This window comes from Solanum tuberosum, unplaced genomic scaffold (genome assembly GCF_000226075.1).
Source record: "Solanum tuberosum cultivar DM 1-3 516 R44 unplaced genomic scaffold, SolTub_3.0 scf00073, whole genome shotgun sequence".
Lineage (NCBI taxonomy): Eukaryota > Viridiplantae > Streptophyta > Magnoliopsida > Solanales > Solanaceae > Solanum > Solanum tuberosum.
In genome coordinates, this window is record NW_006239002.1 from 178,741 (window position 1) to 196,928 (window position 18,188).

General features: G+C 29.7%; 2 long non-coding RNA genes and 2 other non-coding genes across 4 annotated transcripts; 2 read left to right on the forward strand and 2 right to left on the reverse strand.

The window, feature by feature from the left end:
- Positions 1 to 485: 485 nt before the first annotated feature.
- On the forward strand, positions 486 to 2,821 carry LOC107060378 (uncharacterized). The gene is made up of 2 exons (XR_001473282.1): positions 486 to 1,614; positions 1,674 to 2,821. It is a non-coding gene; the product is annotated as an uncharacterized lncRNA (long non-coding RNA).
- A 4,395-nt stretch (positions 2,822 to 7,216) lies between these two features.
- TRNAG-UCC (transfer RNA glycine (anticodon UCC)) lies at positions 7,217 to 7,288 on the reverse strand. The gene has a single exon. It is a non-coding gene; the product is annotated as a tRNA-Gly (tRNA).
- A 3,051-nt stretch (positions 7,289 to 10,339) lies between these two features.
- Positions 10,340 to 10,411, forward strand: TRNAP-UGG (transfer RNA proline (anticodon UGG)). Its single transcript has one exon. It is a non-coding gene; the product is annotated as a tRNA-Pro (tRNA).
- Positions 10,412 to 10,535: 124 nt separating this feature from the next.
- On the reverse strand, positions 10,536 to 16,589 carry LOC102583284 (uncharacterized). Its single transcript, XR_001473281.1, has 3 exons — positions 16,370 to 16,589; positions 12,515 to 12,602; positions 10,536 to 10,988 (listed from the first exon to the last, which is right to left on the reverse strand). It is a non-coding gene; the product is annotated as an uncharacterized lncRNA (long non-coding RNA).
- Between the last annotated feature and the right edge of the window lie 1,599 nt (positions 16,590 to 18,188).

The following is an 18,188-nucleotide window of genomic DNA, read 5'->3' on the forward strand; positions in this document are numbered from 1 at the left end:
CTTATAAATATTTGAAAAATTGTCACAAAAGATTTTACATTTTAGTTAAATATTTTATTAATTTACTTTAAGTTATAGTTATAATTTAGAGTTAATTAGTTTTGTAATTAAATCAATTAGTTTATAATTAATTTAATTATTTTTTACTTCGTTAAGATTAAAAAGCTCATTAATTAATTTATGTTAACTCATCTTGTTTAAATTTTAGCCGAATTCGCTGATTAAATTCAATTTGGCTACAATTTAAATTCATTTGGCTATTGTGTAATTGCAATGCTAGCCACTTCTCACCTTATTCTTAATTCATTGTTGAGATCAGAAATTGGGCCATTTACTTGCCATATTTCAGCAGCCCACTTCAATGTTCGAAGCCCATTTTTTCAATTCCCAATCAATTCCCAACCCATCAAATAAATACCCAATTCAATTCCATTTTCAGCTTTCTAATAAGCCCAACCATACCTATAAACCCAAGCCCACAACAATACAATACATATAACAACAATTCCCAAAAGACCCAGCAAACAATACATACAGCAGTACCAAAACGACCCCACTGCCCTGTGCATCTCCTTCTTCACGGGAGCAGAGAATTACCAGAAAATCCCAGCAAATCCGGCAAGAAATCTGTGCAAATAAGCAGATCCGTCACACCAGTCGCGTCCCTTTTTTCCACAATTTCAGAATTTTCCATCACTTTCACTGTTGACTTGAAAGAACAAAGCAAAGAATTCGAATTTTAAATTAAAATTTTCAATCCGTTTTGCCCCTCAAATCAGCCTCTTTCTTCATCTATTTAAGATCGATTTTTTCAATTAAAAAGGAGAGGAAGAAAAATGGAGAAAGAAAAAAAAAAAAAAAAACACACAGAAAAAAGCTTCATAAAAAATTGGTTACTATAGTAAAAAAAAAGAGAGTTTTGATTTTTGAGTTATAAGTTTTCCTTTCGAAACCATCGGACTTCATTGGTGGTGGTGGAATCGCTTCGAACCCGTCGTTTCAGTCTCGCTGCTCAGAAAGAGGTAATATTCCGCTTCTCTACTTTCTTATGTTCTTTATATGATCAAGCGGGGCTTAGAGTATTTGTATATTGTAATCGGACCTTTATGTTTGCTTGGTTTGTGTATAATGCATAGTTTAAAATTAATTCAATATTTTGATGGCGTCTAAAGATTTCGTTTTTTTTTTTTTTTTGGTTTTGATTAAAATCAATGCTAGTTCTATGTGATTGTTGTTTTCTCCAGATATGACCAAAGCAGGAATATTGTTGCTAAAATGACACACTTGTTTTCTTGTGCATCTTTAGTATGAGTCATTTGCCTAGAACTTTTTTTTTTTATATTTAAGTTATATGTTGGTTGTCATATTTATTATGAGTTCCTCTGAAGATGAAGTCTTGCCTAAATATTTGTCTAAATGAATCCCTACAAGTCATCCTTATAAGTACTATGTTGTTTAAATATATTAAGGCCTAGCAACTAGCAAATGTGTGTTAAGTTGAGTTTCTTCTCCTTTATGCATCTTGTTGACTGTTGTGAATATATATATACTTGTTAGTCTATTACACTCTAATTGATTGAATTTACATCTTTTGTAACATATTTGTGCTTAGAGGTCTATTGCACTCTACTTGATTGAATTTATATCTTTTTGTAACATATTTATACTTAGAGAATTTATTGAAATGGGTAAAAAGAAAAAAAATTATATTACATTAGAGATTGTTCAAATGCCTCCTAGAACATACAATGATATGCTTCAACTTAGCACCTTGCTTATCTAGTGTTGTTTACATGATATTTTTGGCTTAATTCCCTTTCGGTCGACAACAACAAATGATTCATTTTAAGTGTTTAGTTCCTGCTTTAATAATTCATGTGTGTCTCTGCTTATTGACTAAATTTTTATTTTTATTTTTAAAATCTAATAGTTACCTTGTATTTGTTCTTCAAGCTGAAAATACTTTGAAAAATAATTGGGGTGTTCCTTGGGGTCTAATACACGGAGATGAATACTTGTTTTAGCATGTTAGTTAATTTGAAGTGTTTTTAACCTTTCCTACTAAAGTACTCAATTTTTGATGCCTTATTGTAGTAATATTGAATAGTTCAATTAACATCCCTATTCATATGTTGCTACTATTTCTGCAAAAAATAAGAGTTGATAAGCTCACATTTGAATTGTTACCAATATGGGTATTAATATATTGCTTGTCAAAAATACATCTTTCCCTTACTTATGCTAATTTTGCTTCTTTTGTTTGTTGTATGAACCCCTTCCGAGTCTGTGATGGACTTGCCTTTCCTTGCATTATCGAGTTGAGCCATAGAGGCTCAAATTTCTTTTCATCGTTTGAGTCAGCCTGATTACCACAAATATGATGAGATGCAAAAACATGGGCTGGAAGTTCAGATTTCAGGTGCCCGGAAAGTTTTAAGATGGGCTGTATACACGTTGTATACAGCCGTATACGCTGATATACAAGTTCGGTACAGCAAACACGGGCCAAAAAATGCAAAAATACAAAGATGAGGTGAAAAACGGGTGCTTGGAAGCAAGATATACATGAAAAACACCTATACACGTGCCGATATACACTGATATACATCAAGTGTATACAAAAACGGGAATTGGGTTAAGCCCAATAGTGGCAGCGAATTTGGCCCAAAAGGGCCCAAATTCATTTCTCCTTCTTTATTTATTGTTTGTTTTTATTATCATTAACTCTAACTTTAGAATTGTTAATTAATTTAATCGAATTCCCCAAAAGACAAACTATTTCTCTGTGTTGTTTTATTTCTAACAAATCTCATTTTATCAACTCTCGCATTTTCATTTATAATCTTTAGTCAAACAAAATTTTTATTTAGTTTAAAACAATTTATTTTTTTTCATAAACCAAAAAATGACTCAAATAGAAACCAATTAATTTAGTTTCGTTAAAATTCTAATTACTTGTCTCTAATTCAAATGTTTCAATTAGGGTCCCATTTTCTTAAAAAATAAAAAAATTGCTCTTTGTTTAACTATTTTTTCAAAGTTAATCTAATAATGTAAAATATTATTATAAATACTTACTTAGTCATTTTCTCAAAAGGTTTAGTCAATTAATAAGAAATGATTTTCATGTTTTAATTTATTAAATTGATTTAAAATGAATTAAATAAATTCTAATTAATCTAGTTTTATATTAATATTCTAATCACTTGTAATTTAATTTAAATGTTTCATTTTGGATCTTATTCACTAAAAAAGTAAAAAATGAAATATAAAATGTTCGTTATTTAACTATTCTTCAGAGTTAACTGAATATTGTAAATTATCATATTTTCGTTTATGTTAAACCATTTTCCTAAAAATAGTCAAAATATATTTTAGTCAAGTCGCAGGTCAATCGCATGTTAGCGGGCATTTCGAATGCTTAAACCCTTCTCGAAGTGTAAATTGAACCCCGAACCTTTTTTGGTATTTTCAAATGATTTTTTCTGTTTAAATCTTTGAAAATTATAAGTTTTCTTAATTTCTTTAAAAAATTAAGTGGCGACTCTTTTCTAAGTATTTTTTTCTCAAATTGTTTTATACTTAGAACATTTCAAAAAGTGATTTTTCTAGAAATAGTTAAATTACGGCACAATAGTGTCAGGTCATGTCTAATTACCTCACCCTAATACTTCTTCGACTAACTTCTACCTCTCCTTAAATCCACCATAGCCAACCTTTGGCACCTCCTCACTGACGCATCTATGAATCTTTCTCTTCACATGTCAGAACCATCTTAGTCTCGCTTCTCTCATCTTGTCCACAACGGGGATCATTCCTACTTTATCAAAAATATCTATGTTTCTAATATTATCTCTTTTGGTTGGAAATTCATTTATACTAACATTACATTTAAGATAAATAAAGTGAAAGTAATTTTTGATTTAACAAAATGACTAGGATTTAAGCATTTAAAAGGTGTTACCTTGAATTTGCAAGTCTCAATCAATTGGAAGACCAACACATCATTTTCAACAAGATTGTGAGCAATGGAGAAACCTCTCCACCCCCCACTCAATCCGCTTTTGCCAATTAGGTACTTGGTGGAAAATTCATCTCCTCAATTAGGTACTTGGTGGAAAACTCATCTTCATCTTCATCCACCAAAATGACATTGTCATTATGGTTTGGCAAATGAGAAACACAATTTTTTTTTTGGTAAGCTCTGTTATATCAAAATATTTATAAGAAAGGCTAGATTATATAGAAACAAAAACAATTTCAATATTGCTCTAATTCTATTAAGAAGAAATTTACTTACCAAACAAAATCCCCCAGTGACATGGGAAGGGAGCATACGTTTGACAAAATTTGGAAATTCAGAAGGTAAAGTTCTTTGAAATATTTCGGCTCGCAATTGGGATGATGAGCTTATATCAACAGAGTTGTCTGTCTGTCCCTTCCTTCCAATGCTAGTAAAATCGAGAATCAAAAATATTTTTAAAGAGATAATAATACCAGGATATATTAACGGCCAATTGGTCATAAAATTCTCTTATCTTTTTTTTTTTTCAAAAAATAATTCGATAGACTGTTTGATTATTCATAGTCAAATTCTCACTCCAACTTTGAGTTGAGGTTTCAGGTTTAATTCAAAACTTGTGTACACTTCATTTTGAATTATTTGTTTGATTTTGATTTGATACGAAGTTTAAGAAAGTAAAAAAAAACTTTTGAATGTTGTGGTATAAAATTGAAATTAAAGAGTTCACAAAAAAAGAAAAAAATATTTTTTCAATGGACTAAAAAGAAAAGTAGGACAAATAAATGAACCAAAAAAGTATGACAAACAAATTAAAATGGAGGAAGTAACATTTTTTCAAATAAAATACATATTCAAACACAACTTCAATTTCTAAATACTTTTTTCCGCTCAACTTTAAATACAATTTAAAAAAATTCAAACATCATAAAATTCACGTCTAAACACCTATTTTATTATTATTATAATTTGTTTTTGCATTTTCTCCACTTACCACATTTGAACCTTCTTGTTATCTCCGCTTTCCACCTGCAAATGTATATGCCAAGTATCTTAATTAGTTTTAAAGTACTTCCTTACAAGAGTACTTGTGTGTCAAAACGATAACATACTCAGTATAACCTCACCAACAGGGACTTGAGAGGATATAACATATGTAGATATAATTTTTATCTAGTGAGATAGAGGGGTTATTTTTGATGGAGTGTATAGAGGGGTTATTTTCGATGGAGTGTACAGAGGCCTTATCTTTACGATATAAAGATAGAGAGGTCATTTCCGATGAAGCATACACAGACCTTATCTTTACCTCATAAAAATAAAGAGGGTTTTCATGATGAAGCGTATACAAACCATGTCTTTACCTAATAGAGATAAAGAGATTATTTCTGATAGAGCATACACATATCGTACTTTTACCACACAGAAATAAAAAGATTATTTTGTATGGATCAAACGCAAACCTTACCTTTACCTCTATAGAGGCTTTTTAGATAAACCGTCAACTATTTATTAAAGCACGGAGTAGAAAAAAAATTTATTCTCACCTTGTTGGTTCTATTGGGAGGCAAAACTTTTTTCTTGAGCAACCCTTGATTGACTGACAATGCCTTTTTTTGGTTAAGCCGTCAAATGAAAGAACAAAAATATATGGGTCAATAATTATAAGAAAAAAAAAACAGATAAAAGAATTAAAAAAAATTATTTGAAACCATGAAATGAAAATTGTAGTAGAAGGAGATGGAGTACCTTAGCAGGAGAAGGAACTCGGCTTTTCATTTTAGAAGAATTAAAGTGAGGAAAAACAAAATAGAATTTTTGGGGTGTTCTTTTGACCAAAAAGAACTTATGAAGTGGAGAAATGAGATGATATTGTATTTATAAGGAGAATTAAGGAAGGCCTTGAAGCCAAAATTGGAATTAATTGGAAGAGTACTAGGTTTGGATTGATTTATTCCCTTTTCCCAAAGTTGTTCTTTTAAAGAAAAATAGTAAGCAAAATCTTTATATGTATGTATCATTATTAGTCAATTTAAGACCCTTGTTTTAATCAAACACAAACAAATAAAAAGGGAGAAAAAATAGATATGAATTAGTTGCGGATCACAAACATATGGGAGACTTTTTTTATAAAGTATAAATTTTGGGCGAGTATTGAAATATTAAATTATTAAAATAGTTCCACATGTCATATTTAGGGTCAAGTTTTAAATTATTAAAATAGTCAAAGGTCATATTTTAGGAAAAAAGTGAAATATTTAAATAGTCACCATGGTCATATTTTGGGTCAAGATAAATCTGTAGCCATTTTAGAATATAAAGATTTGGGTTTTAAAATCTTTCGAAAAACAGATAAATTCTATAAATAGATAGATATTTCAAAAGAGGAAAAAAATGAAATTTGACTAACATAGGTCAACAACAAAATAAATTTGACTATCCTATATTATTATTTGTACATGATAAAATTTAAAAAATGCTATAGTTATGTAGGTATTAGTAATATATACATTATTTATGAGGAAATTTATGTTATAATGATATTAGATATTTTAAATTTTATCTTGTATAGATAGGAATATATGATGGTCAACTTTACATTGTTATTGAGCTGTAATATCAATTGAGTTTCATTATTTTTTTAAAAAAATATTTATCTTTATAGAATTTATTTATTTTTTGAAAGATTTAAAAAATCAAATCTTAAAATTTCAAAATAGCTTCAGACTTTATTTTGAAGAAAAAAATCTACCAAACGTTATTTTTTTTTATATATTTAATTAAATAATAATTTGAGAAATGTAGTAATTTAAAAAAATTAATATACAATATAATTTTATCATAACAAATGCATATGAATATAACATAAAATAACTCAAGTGAACCAACAAGCATAAAGGGGCAATTCCGTTAGCTAAGTTAATAAATAAAGGTACTTGTGTATTATTAGGTACAAGTAAGCGTGTGCATCTATTGATTCAATCTAATTTCATATATTATTGATTTAGTTTATTTATTTTTAATTTGTGAATATGCTAATTCGACAATCAAATTAATAAAATATAATCACAATAAATAAGTAAAGAGGCTAATTTGTGTAGCCTACAACCAAAGTAATACTAAAATTTATATTCTATTTATAAGTCCTAAATACGGAAAGAAAGTATCAATAAATAAAAATCAATGCAAAATGATTGCGTCTGCCGGGAGTCGAACCCGGGTCTATTGCTTGGAAGGCAATTATCCTAACCGTTGGACTACAAACGCTTGCCTGCTATACATCCTCAGGACATAAATTTTGTCCTGTCCGATCCCACCCAGACAACTCCTCCAACATATTCTTTTTTCATTCCAATTTATGTGGCAAAATTTGATTAGGCAATAAGTATGTAAAATGAAAAAAAAAAAACCGTTTTTGAAGTGTATAATCTTAAATAAGATTGATATTTGTATAAACATAGGTCATCTCATAATTAAAAATACAATGAAAATATTAAAATTAAATTATTTATAACTATAAATATAAAAATGTATCATAGTTTTTAATCAAACTAAAACGAAAAATAAATAAATTAAATGTCACATTAAATAGAGAACAGAATGAGTAGTTGATATGAATGGATTCATGTCTCCATTCACCAAGTTAATAATGATATTGTAGATGCTAGATAGTAATAAAGAAGGGGAAATTTTTCAAAATGTCAATATTTTAACATTTAATAGGACTCATTGTCAATACTTTCAATATTTAGTAAAAATGTCAGAATTTTAGTTTAATATGTATCTTATTTAAGTTTTTATTATTTGTTTTATTTAAAGAATACAATTATTAAATAATAGAAAGGAGAAATTTAGGGGAGAGAAATTTTTAAAAAAGGAACAATTGCTTAAAAGTCTCATCAGTTACAAAAATTCAAAACTAAATACAAATTCAAAAAAACAAACACAAAGAACTCATCCCACTTGTTCATCAAATTTCTAATATCGATTTTTTAATTTTCATTGATAATACTCAATTTCTGTTGAAATGAATTTGATTAAATCACGTTTTTTTTATATCCAACCATGGCTTCAACGGATCAAATTTTAGAACCAAAATCGACTTTCGTGAAGAAGAAGAAAAAAAGAGAGAGAATCGGAGAAGAAGGTTGCAAAGAATGAGAGAATGGAGAAGAAGGTTGCATAAATTGTATTCATATTAATTTTTGTTTGTCAATTGTTTTTCTTTTACAATATTTATATTTTTATTACGAACATTGTAATTTTTTTTAGTTTGTAGTCATTCCAGTTGGTATGCCAAATTGATTTGTATTTCTTAAACATAGATGTATCATATTTTTTTCACAGTCAATTTGTATGTTTTTTAGAATATTGTATCATTAATTCCTCAACATATTGTATTATTTTTATTATGTATGCTATTCTTTTATCAGAATCTTGTATCTTTCTTTAAACGTATTCATATGTAATGATTAGATTATATTGTGATACAATGAATAATATTTTTGTAATACGTATAAAGAAAAATATATTTGGCAGTTATGTAATACAATTTTGATCACTGTAATACAATATTTAGTTTTCACTATGAAAGTAAAATACCAATTTTAATTTGAATGGTAAAGTGAGCACATGAAATACAAAAGTTGTTGATATACAATTATGATGAAAACATAATAAAAAGAAATACAGACTTGTTGTCATTGAAATTGAGATTGAAATACAAAATTGACTTTGTTGGTATGTCATTATGATATGCACAAAAAAAAAAAAAATACAATTTCCTGAATACAATGTGAGAGTTAAATACAAAATGATCACATACTCACATAAATTGAAATACAAAATTGACTTTGTTGGTATGTCATTATGATGAACACAAAAAAAAAAAAAATACAATTTCCTGAATACAATGTGAGAGTTAAATACAAAATGATCACAGTAAAATACACACCACAATATGATATTCAATTCTAATTTGAATGGTAACGTGAGCACATAAAATATAAAATTTTTTGGTATACAATTATGATAAAAACATAATAAAAAAAAGAAATATGTTGTCATTGAAAATTGAGATTGAAATACAAAATGAGCACAATAAATACTCATTTCAATTGAAATACAAATGTGACTTTGTTGGAATACCATTATGGTGAATACAAAATAAAAAAAAGAAGAACTTGTTTGTAGATAAAGTGATATTGAAATACAAAATAAGCAAATTAAAATACAAAATTGTCGTCATTTGTGTTCTAAGTAGAAAATTGTGATATTGAAAAATAGAAAATTGTTGATTAAGTTGGATACCTCTAGTAATTCTCTTAGATTCTGCCATTGGAGCGTGATTTAGAGTTTATCGAATCCTAAACGTGATTTCAACTACAGACAACAATTTTAAACAAAAATAAAATCATAAAATAAATCTTAAAAAACGAATAAAGATGCATACCTCAATAAAAGGGATTGTGTGAATATCTTTATAAATATATTTTTCAATTTCTGGAAAAAAAAAAGGAAGAGAGGCAGATTTTGAAATGGAGAAGAATTGGAAGATGTAAATATGTTGCAAAAAAAGAAAAAGAAAAAAAGAAGAAGATGAAAATATGAGAGAGAGAAAATATTCCCTTTATTTTAAACATCTGATAGAGGATTAATTGGGAAATGTGTAATTAAGGTAAGATAAAATAGGAAGTAAATTAGGATACACAAGCTTTTCTAAAATAATGACATTTTGACATTTTTATTAATATTTATAAAGTATGAAGGTTTTTACTAATTAAGTTAACTTTTTGACTAGTTTGCTAATTTTTCCATAAAGAAGGTACTAAAAAAGAACTGGAAGTAAGAGAACCCAGCAAAAAGCCCATGTTGAACTATGAATACTCCTTAGTGGAGCTTTTGCTTGCTTCAGCTGTGCCTTAACTCGATCTATGTAATATTAATCCAACTAATGCCAGAGACCTGGCCTCATGTCCAATGACAGTTCTTAATCACTAGACATATCTCATGGATTTTGGATTCCAGATGGCCAGAGGGTTGAGTTGATAGCATAGGATTGTAAATATTCAAGTTACAGACTTACAGTAACAACCAAAGCTGAGAGCGCCTTTAGGCATCAAGTGCAGTAAGAATCAGAGGAACAGCAGAAGCATATTAAAGTACTCAAGAACATTTAAGCAAGAAATGAAGATCATCTGGTGTAAAATAAGGAGTATTTGAATTCTGCATTACAGATAAGCAATGACATTTGGGATCAAATAACTCAAAAGGGGAAAACACATTTGCTTAGCACTCAAATAAGACAATGCCAACAATGGGCATTTGGTCTAGTGGTATGATTCTCGCTTTGGGTGCGAGAGGTCCCGAGTTCGATTCTCGGAATGCCCCAAATTTTTAAGTGCCTTTTTTCAAGCCTGTACTCCTGATGGTTATAAAGGATTTGAAGGCAAATGTAGGATATCCGTTTAATACTTTGCTGAACATTCAATAGTGAGATTTGTGTTCTGGAAACTGCAGTAAGCACATCATGCATTTATGAATTTGGTAGGATTCCAATGATTAATGGTTATTCATCTTAGACAGTTAAAATTAATTAGTTTAGTAATCCAAACAGTTCTAGAACTGATTCTTCTTTCTAGTGTATTTTAGTAAACCACATATATTGCTTGACTTGCACCTCTTTCCAGTCTCCTGTTCAGTAAATATTCTGATGTAAAGTCAGCCAAGTCAATCAGCCAAAAGTCATTTTTTTTCAGATAACAACATTTAGGCCAAGATGCATCCTTATCAAATAAAGAAAATGGAATGGCAAGATTTGATGCTCTGAAAGCTAATCTTTTCAGAACTACAAGATAAAAATAACAAAGCACGAGTGCTGGTAGTAGATGGATTTGTGCTCACCTCTCTAGTTTACAAGTAAGCCGATCGGAACTCCAAAATTCAACATAGAATTACCAAGAAATCCCTATATACAAAAGATTAAATAGATTAGCACAAGAATTATCTCACCTATGATAAGGAAAATTTAAGGGTTTGCAGTTTTCCCTTCAGAAAAAAATCAAATGTTTGTTTTCCATCAAAGTTTGTTGATATTAGACATGCAGATCAACAATCATAACTGAAATATTTAGTAGAATGGTGTTTTTTTTTTTTATTCATTTGATGAGGAGCAGAAAGGTGTTATTAAAAATCAAACAGTCTCATTCTTTTTGGGCAAAATTTCTCTGATTTCCTACTCACATCTGGAGTTAAAATGGATAACCTAGTGATGAGTCATTTTCTTTCAGTTTACATGAGAAATGTGCACCATTTCTACAGTCCAGACATAATTATGCTTTGTCAATGCTTGCACTTTACTTTACCTAATGTATTGGCTTCAAGAGCACTTAGAGCCCGTTTGGATTGACTTAAAAAAAGTAACTTTTTAAAGTGCTGGACTTATTTTTAAAATAAGTAGTTATGTGTTTGGATAAAAGTGCTGCAGTTGAAAAAAAAAGTTGTTGATGTGTTTGGCAAATAAGTGCTGGTAAACACTTTTTTTATCAAAATGTCTGAAATACCCTTTAAGCTGTTAACATGATAAAAAGTTGATTAATTTAAGGTTTTTATACTTTAAAAAAAAATTAAAACAAAATTAATTTATGTTTTACATCCATAAGTAATAATATTTTTCTATCATTCACATATTTCTTTACCACCTTATAAGAGGAATATAAATTCATATTTCAGAAATAATAATAATAATAAAAAAAAATAATAATAATAGTAATAGTAATAATAATAAACTAATAAAATAATAATAATAATAATAATAATAAAATAATAAAATAATAAAATAATAATAATAATAATAATAATAATAATAATAATAATAATAATAATAATAATAATAATAATAATAATAATAATAATAGTAATAGTAATAATAATAATAATAATAAAATAATAAAATAATAATAGTAATAGTAATAGTAATAATAATAATAATATTTATAATAATAATAATAATAAACATAATAATAAAATAATAATAATAATAATAATAATAATTCAATATGGCCAATTTGAAAATTGTATAAAAGAATTAAGGGCAAAAAGGTAATATACTTGGTCGACATAAAAGAGCTTTTAAGTTTTAAAAAAAAAAGCTCCCCTCCCCTGGCTTTTAGCTTTTGGCTTAAAATAAGTCATTTTTGACTTAAAATAAGTCACTTTGATAATTGCCAAACACTCTAATAAGTCAAAAACTGACTTTTAAGCCAGTTTGACCAGCTTAAAAGCCCATCCAAACAGGCTCTTAGTTGTTTCCCTTAAGTTAGGTGTTTTGATCATAAGTCATCTAAGACACTCAGCCAAATGTCTTCATAAAAAAATACTTACAGGCAAAATGCTTTCTATCCACGCTCATGGACCACCAAATGACACGAGTCACCTAAAGCTGAATAAGGTAATTCTAGATGTATAAGCTAAAAATTAATACATCATGAATACCTGCAACAGTACAGAGTTGGGCTTGCATGTTCAGTTTACTGATAAAATCTGAAACTCCAAAGTTCAGAGTCAAGCTATCCAGGGATCCCTGAATATAAAATGGTAAATGGTAAGTTCAAGTATCTCAACTGTCATAAGCCATCATTTCAGATATGCTTTCAATTTTTGCCATCTGTTTCCAATTTGATTAAGCAGGCAAAACTTAAAAGTTAAGTTAGTAATCGGTTTTCATTTATATCAAAGATTCATCAAGTTTGGATTATAACATCAATTAGGGATCAAGGGTGTTTTGCCTTGATCACTGACGATCAATGGCTAAGAGGTCTTTCACAAAATTGAGGTAAAAGTTCTCTGGAATTTCACGTTAAAATGAGGAGTTACATGGGTATCCATAGTTCAGATACCCATTTTCATTTCAATTTAGTGAACTAAAGATGCATAAACATCATTGTACCATGCAGTGTTATCAAAGACGAAAAGCGCAAAAAACTCTAAGGTCCGTGGGGCTTTAAGCGCAAATAAAGCTTGGGCTTTAATGAAAAATGGCGCAAAGGGAGAAAAAAAATTACAAATATATATGTTTGGTCCAAGACTAATAATTATATGAATGACAAATATATGACCAAAGAAATTGAATTTTTTTAATGATAAAGTGAAATATCAATTGTTTAGTGTCACTTCTTCATAAGAGGCACATTGGTAAGGAAAAATTTGCGTTAGAACCTTGATGACAACACTGAAGTGAGGCAAAGCGCTCAATACGTTTTGAGCCTCGCTTTAGGGCTTAAGCGCGCCTTTGATAACACTGGTACCATGTTGTTTTGTACCAATTTACATACCATGAGCTACGTTGTTTCATGAAAACAAGTGAAAAGAATGTAAGATAAGGAAGGTAGCTAAAAGAAAATTGATAATAAGAGAACCCAACGAGAAAGCCCGTGTTTAACTACAAATGTGATATTTATAATTTTAGTGGAAGCATTCTTTACTTCAGCTGTGACTTAACTCAAACTATGATGTTCAAATATGCGATACTGATACAGCTAATGACAGAATCCTGGCCTCATGTCCATTGACAGTTCTCAATCAGTAGACAGTTTCAATGGTTTTTTTATTTCAGATGCTGAAAAGATTGAGAATGATAGAAAAGGACTGTAAAGAGACAAGCACCAGTAATAATGAAAGAAGGTACAATCTTTAAGCACGAGGGCAGCACAAATCAGAGTAAGCTGCAAAGGCGTCATATTTTAAGCAACCCCTCTGAGTATCTAATTATCTCCCATATACAATGGGAGCCAGCAAAAGTACCAAATGAAGTTGTTATTTTTAAAAAGGAAGCTACCAAAGAATATTAAAGTAAGCAAATGCAGATCAACTGGTATGAAATACGGAGCATCTGAAGTCTAAGTTGAAGATAAGCGGTACACATTTACAATCAAATAACTCAAAAGGAGAAATTGCCTCAACAAAACAGGTTTTATTTCCAGAAAGATCCCTTAAGGCTCAAAGAGGACAACTAGGGATACTTAATGCAAATTGTAGGCATGGAAAACCTATTATCCTATCCTAAACCAAGCATTTCTACAAACAATTAAAACAAGTCCTAGACAAAGTTTGCAAAGAAATTTTCATTAAGTTTCATCAGACATGGCACATGTTAGTTTAGATGGGTCCCTTCCAACTCACAATCAAGAATAAATGAAACAAAATCGCATAAATCAAACCACTACCAAGTAGTGAGCAAAGAGTAAACAAATGACCAAGTGTCACTAATAAGACCATTTCTCTCAACGTTACCCACTTTTCCAGTAAAAAATCAAGGGAGGTAGTTCACAAATTTGACAAAGACTCACATGAAAGAGTCTAATTAGTGGTACCAGAAAAACAAGTTAGCCAAAGAGAGCAATCCAACAAAACCATATTTTTATTCCCTATTAGCTACTAACTACCCCTAAACACACCCAGTTCAAAAAATCACTTTTTTGGAAAAGAACTGTGGCTTAAAGAAAAAAACAAGGAGCTTATTGAAATCAAATGACAAGGTAAACCTAGGAAAGTATAAAACAAGTAACATAATGCATGCAGCAAGCACTCATACAAAGGAAAAAAGTCAAAACCTTATAAACTAAAGAGAAAACACACAGTATTCCAAAATATTATCTCATTAATCACTTGGAGAACTATTGATAATTTAACATGTCAGACTATGAATCACAGGAAAAATAAGAGACTATCCATTTTAAAGGTTCACAATTCAGCCATGGGATGAATATCAAAGTTACAGTGAGGGAACAGGCTTCACATGTAGATTTTGATACCACATGAAAGAATCTAAACTTTTAATTGAAATGGTAAAATCAAGGAAAAAACCAAGTACTTTTTAGTACATTAATTTTACTAAGGTTGCATTTTTATTTCCTAGAAGTTGCACATATATGCGCTCACAGGCTAATTGTAACAGCCTGATTAACCGTTGCCATGAGGCAGGTGCAAACTCGGCCCATTGGCCTCCTTACAGACAATTCTCCACCCTGCCCACCACCAACTGTAAAGATAAACATTTGACCTTGCTTTGAAGCTAATTAAGAGAATCCAAGGACACAATTCAAAATGCTAAAGGCAATAAGTGAAGTAGTTTAAGATGTTAATAACCTTTTCGGATGCTCTTATGTGAATGCCATATATCTCCGGCACAAACTATGCTTTCTTTCATCTAACAAGTGGTTAGGAAAATATGAGATTTTGATTTAATCAAAACTTAGAAGTCCCCATCAGAAACTGAATTCTACATTAGCTAGTGAAACTCTTAGTAATTGCAACACTACAAAACCCCTGACTAGGATATATATTTCAATGTGTCTACTTGAATGCAAAACCTAACTAGTAAATATGTGATGTAAGCAAGCGCAGATAACTACTTTTTCAATCTAAAAGTTGACATAATAAGTAGAATACCTTGCAGAACCCCGACCTCTGATGAAAAAAAAAAACATTTAATTGTAAACTTTGCAAAGAGTATGACCACAAAGAAATGAACAGAAATATTAGGAAAAATATCAATATATGCTACTCACTCCATCCCAATTTTTAATTTTTTTAGTTACTGTGGTGTCCGGGCTAGTTTTTGCGCACCTCGACTAATTCCACGCAAACTCCCACCAGCAATAGGAACCATGTTACTTTGTCCACCCCATCCCAATTTTACTCTTCATGTTTTGGGAACATTTAATACAATTCCACCAATAATATCATTCTATACAACTTTCACAACTTTAAGAAGTTTGATTTCACGAATCTATCAAATTCGATCTTTTAAATGGTTTTCAATCAAATTGATTTTTTCAAGTAGTACTTAGATATACTTTTTCCACGAGGAGGCAAGTCAATTTGACACCTTTTTTTTTATGACAAGTGAAATCCGCAATCGCTACCCTTTGGTTGTACATGAACAAAAACCCCTATTCCTATGCAATATCTCGCAAAAGAGACGTAACCCACACTAGGCAAGCCTGGTGCGACGAGCTCGACCCAGAAGGCAAACCCTTGCTTTTGCTGGCAAGAGATTTCGGACTTGAGGCCTACAACATGAAAGTCTCAAGCCCAAACCCACTAGGTCACTCTGAAGGGTCAAATTGACACCTTAAACTCCATATCCTACAAAATGAACAGGAGGAATTACTAGAATACTACTTTTACCCCCGAAGAATAAGAGTAGTAAGTAAAATACATATACAGCAAAGTAACACTCAAACACGAACAATTAGGTCACACTTCGAAACAAATTAACAAACAATTTGGCTGTAATAGAGTATGAATTCGAAAAACTTATTGAAATATTAAGGAAGATGAACAAACCTGAAGTGAATAATCACAGCCCTATTGGGACCTCGGAGTCGGAGAATGTGCTTAGCAATAAGCAGAGATTTTCTTAAGTAAAAAATTAGAACTCTTTAAATTATTATATTTTTATTCTTAATTGTAACCAGCGAGCCGTTTTGCCGCGCATTTCTGATTTTCTTCTTTTTCTTTTCCCTCTTTGTGGGAGAAATTATCTTTTTGGTTCATGCAACATGATTGAAGGTCTAAAGCCAATTGTAATTCGAATTTGCTAAGCAAATTTTATATATATTTAAATTTATTTTTTTATTTTTTAAATGTAAATTATTATTTAATATCTATTTTTATTTTTATTTTTCAATTATTAGTTTTTGGTAATTAGTGATTGGTGATATTTTATTAATTAAATGTTGGAAAACATTGTTTCACCAATACAATCATTATATGAATTGTTAACATAATTCTATAAGTAATAAGTTGATAAATTTTAGATAAAGATAAAAGTTAAAATTATATAATTTAATTCAAGAAGAAAAAGTTACTTGACATACCCCATTTTAATATGCCTATTGTGATGCTTACAAATTTAAGGGCTTGCAATTTAGGAGGAGGATATTTTTTGACTATTGATTCATATTTTTAATACAGTTTTACTCTAAGTCTCCGACTTATCAAAATTTTGATGAAAAAGAGTAGAGTTAAAACGAATAATTTAATGTGAATGCTAGCGAATAAAATGCAAAAAAGTAAAATAATATTTTCTTGGTTTCTTCTATTTGTATACGCTTAATGAGGATAAAATAATATTTTTTTACTAAAAAATTATACTTTTCATCATAAATAATACATAATTTTTATTGATAAAAATTTGAGTTCTCCCCTCCTCACCCCCACCCCTCCAAATTAGATGCCTAAGACATATGTTTTATTTTAAAAAAAACATAGGGCTGTTTATCCATTTTTTAAGAATTAGTATGTCGTTAGGCTTTAAGCAACTTATTTGTCCTTAATATTTTATTTTCTCGTATGTCGCTAGTGTAGGAGAAAGAGAAAAGAATAAATAAAGGAGTAGATTGAAATTAAACCCTTATCAATAAGATAAAAGTTCAATAAACTAAGCAACTGACTAAAGATTTTTAGTAATATTAAATTACGAACTCGATTATTATTGTCCAACTAATCATGATCCGCGTGTGACATACCCAACGGGCTTAATTTTGACGTAGAGTAGGAAGCATCCCGGAAACAACACATATTTGTTGTACATGCCATGCAATATCTTCCTCAGCCTACATAAGCATATAAGGACAACAACAACCTATCTAGCTTATCCAGTCCCTCTTTTTGTTTCAACTCTATAAAGAAAAAAATGTAGTAGAAGCCTAATTAAGCCTGTGTTTTCTAGCTATAGTAGTAATTCTAGTATATACTAGTAATAAAAGAGTGATAAAGATGTGGTACTATTTGATGGTGGTTATTGATGGAGTGAAGCAATTCATAACAACACTATGGGAATTGCAAGAGATGAGATTCTCAGCCATATTTGATGACTTGAGCTACATTACTATGAACATCATTACGGCTGTTGTTTCTTGTATTATTCACCAACATCATCAGCATCTCTCTAGCTAGAATTTTAATTTCTTAGATGTTCTTGTTTTTACAACAAATTTTCTAAGAAAGAGATTGTTTTATGAATATTTGTGAGGGTTGTTAGTAGCGTATTGCTCGTAGGATGATTTGAATATTATATGTTGTGGTGTATTTGATCACTAATTAAGAAGTAAGGAACAACGAAATGACTCTGAGAATGATAGTATTTGATTATTTTATCTCT